At 33.5% G+C, this 3100-nt stretch overlaps 1 protein-coding gene across 1 annotated transcript in view; it reads left to right on the forward strand.

Moving 5' to 3' along the window:
- The window catches only part of LOC108811314 (bifunctional aspartate aminotransferase and glutamate/aspartate-prephenate aminotransferase), a 6404-nt gene that overhangs the window by 2570 nt on the left and 734 nt on the right, over nt 1-3100 (forward strand). The gene's annotated exons all lie outside the window — the stretch shown is intronic.

Here is a 3100-nt window from a genome sequence, read left to right on the forward strand (position 1 = left end):
TATCACCTTTTCTCTTTTCAATATTGTTTTTAATCTGTTAAAGATTCTTTTGAAAAACTATCAATGTGGATGTTCTTATTTGGTGATCCATTGGTGAACACATCCGAAAAGACAATAAGCCAAGTGTAACAAATAATAGGGTTTTATCCGTTTAAACGAGCACTTGAGAGTTGATTTTTTTTTCTTACAACAATAGACTACTCTAGTGATTTTCTACCGGTCCAGAAAGCCAAACCGGCAGAACTGAATCGACATATAACCTAGCTGATGGAGAACTTCTTGCACCACGTACAAGCTTATCCGCCATTGTGTTTTGTGCCTTCGGAATATGTCTGACCTTGAAGGTGGGGAAGAAAATTTTATTTCGGCCAAATTTCTCCATATGTGTAGTGAAACTGGCCATTCTTCAGGTGATGACACCATCTTCACCAGTTAAGAATAATCCGTTACAAAAACCACATCTGAGAATTGCAAGGTCTTCATACATTCCATAACCCAAATCAGTGCTTCACATTCTGCATGTAAAAGAAATAGGGTACGTCGGAGATTCATTACCCCCATCATGATACCTTCGGAATCCGTCCGTCTATAATACAATCCTTGACCAGTGAAAACATCATGTTCTTTCCAAACTCCGTCTACATAACAAACTCTAGTTGATTCTAGAAAATCAGAAGTAGGAACTGCCGGAAGTAAACCAGAAGGTTTCTTTATTAATAGTTGGGCCTCACTCCAAAGCTTTTCCTCAATCTCTGCTAACCGGAGGATCTCCTGGGAATTGCCATCCTTATTCTTATAGATTTTATCGTTTCTATTTTTCCATATATACCACATAATCCAAGGAAAATAACCTGAGTCAACATCTTTTGGGAACCTCCAAAAAAGATATTCTAAACTAATGAAAACTGATGATGCTGGAAAAATTCCAGAGGGAGAAGAAATTTTTGATAAAGCCTAAACTTGTAAGGCAGGTAGACATTCAAAAATTACATGATACGCAGCAGATTCTTCTTCAGCTCCACAAATACTGCACCTAAGATCACAGTTAATACCGCGTGCCTTCAAAATTTTGAGCACCGGTAGAGTACCGGATAAAGCTTACCAAACAAAATGTCTCAGTTTTGGTGAGCATTGTAGTTTCTAAGAAAAAGCCAGCAAGGGTTTTACATTTGATCCGAACGTTATTATCCTTGGACTTTTGTCAGGATATAAAATTTAACTGAATACTGCACCTAGGATTACAGTTAATACCGCGTGCCTTCAAATTTAACCGAATACTTCCCGGATTCTGTAAAAGCTCAGCCGTATGTATCTGATCTTTGAGTTCGGCTAATCGCCAAGCCTCTGATTATCTTAATATCATCTGGATGAATATATGCATTAAGCAAGTCTACATTCCAAAACCTATCACTTGGATTAGTAAGATCCTCCACCGATAAATGTTGGCCTAAAAATTGATCCTGAGTTTGTAGAAGAAAATAAAAGGTTTTGAAATTAACCGCAAATGATTGTTGATGACGTAAAAGAACAATACGTTTGTAGGTTTTCAACTGCGCCTATCAAACAAGAAAAGCTCACGAATTACTAGTAACCAATAATACTTCATACAAAGAAGAAAAAAGCACACAATTTGTTTGTTTTCCACCGTGAGTCTTTGACTAAATAAGGGAGTTACGTTGGAGGCAACGCATTCTTTAGGTCATTATCAAAAGGAATAACGCAAACAACGAAATAACGAATGAAAGTCATCTCTAGCAGGCCATAATCTATGTTCTATGGAAGGAGAGGAATTCTCGTTTGCATACTTCCTCTAAAAGACCATCTCTGTCCCTTGTTAAAGAGGTAAAAAGAATTATTAAGGCAAGACTGATTGGTTTGGATCGTGCTGCCGTCACGCCCACTTCTCAGGCTCCTACTCAGTCTCCCTCCACTTCAGAAATTTATTTATACTTCTGGTTCCGCTATTTCGACGTATGATTGCTTTCCCACCTCCGGCCTTACACCCTGATCTCTGTTCTGCTTGCTTCACAAGAGTTTCTTTTATATTATCAGCTGTTATCCAATTCTACTGTCTTTAAGTTCTTTTAAATCCTTGTAGTCGAAAACAATATCTCATTTGGAGAAGAAGATGAATAAAGGAAGTACTTGCAAAAAAAAAAAAAAAAAGTCATCTCTAGCAAAATAGCAATGCCTGATCATATTTAAACATATTATCAATATAATAATCAACTTGCTACTTTCATTATCGATTTTGAATCATGTACAATCATGTTTTACCGAATTAGTAGATTTTGATTTGTACATCCATGTAGATATTTTTTTTAGGGAGAAAGGGGGAGATAAAGAGAGAGGGAGAGAAAAATGTATAACTACAATTCTATTCTATATTTCACAAATAAAATAGAATATAATATTCTATTATTTGAATATTATATGCTTGAAAAAGAAAACGAGAAAGAAAAAAAAAGATGCATAGAAAGAAGAAAAAATGAAGAAAGACAGAGATGAAGATTGGAAAACTAAATAAATAAAAAATTGAGCAAATACAGATTGTATAATTTCATTTCTATTATACGTCTCGTAAATAGAATAGACAAATATTTTATTATAATTGTATATATACAATTTATAAATATATGTTAGTTTTACAAAATTCAAAACAATTTATATACAGAAAAAAACTATGTTTTATAGGTATTTAAGAAATTCAAATAAGTATTTTTTATGCTTATAAAATTAATTTTAAAAAGAGGTGAATGTAATAAAGAGCAATATAAAAATTAATACAGAAATAACATAGTCTAATGAATGCTATGGTTATATTGTTGATTTTTTGGTTTGTTATGTTTATGTCGCCAAATTTCCCAATAAAATATGTGCGTGGCAACCAAGTGTTCAAAAAAAAGTGTGGCTATGATATACTACTACATTACACATAAATCTTTGGCAGTTTTGACTTTCTTAGCCTTGATTGGTAAAGTATTAACATTAGTATTATGTTCTATATTATTCAATCAACATTTGTTAGAAAAGCATTTAGAAAAGCATTTACTAAATGCTAATGCTTTCTAACAAATGCTCTCATATGAAGCTTTAGGAA

This window comes from Raphanus sativus, chromosome 6, assembly GCF_000801105.2.
Source record: "Raphanus sativus cultivar WK10039 chromosome 6, ASM80110v3, whole genome shotgun sequence".
Lineage (NCBI taxonomy): Eukaryota > Viridiplantae > Streptophyta > Magnoliopsida > Brassicales > Brassicaceae > Raphanus > Raphanus sativus.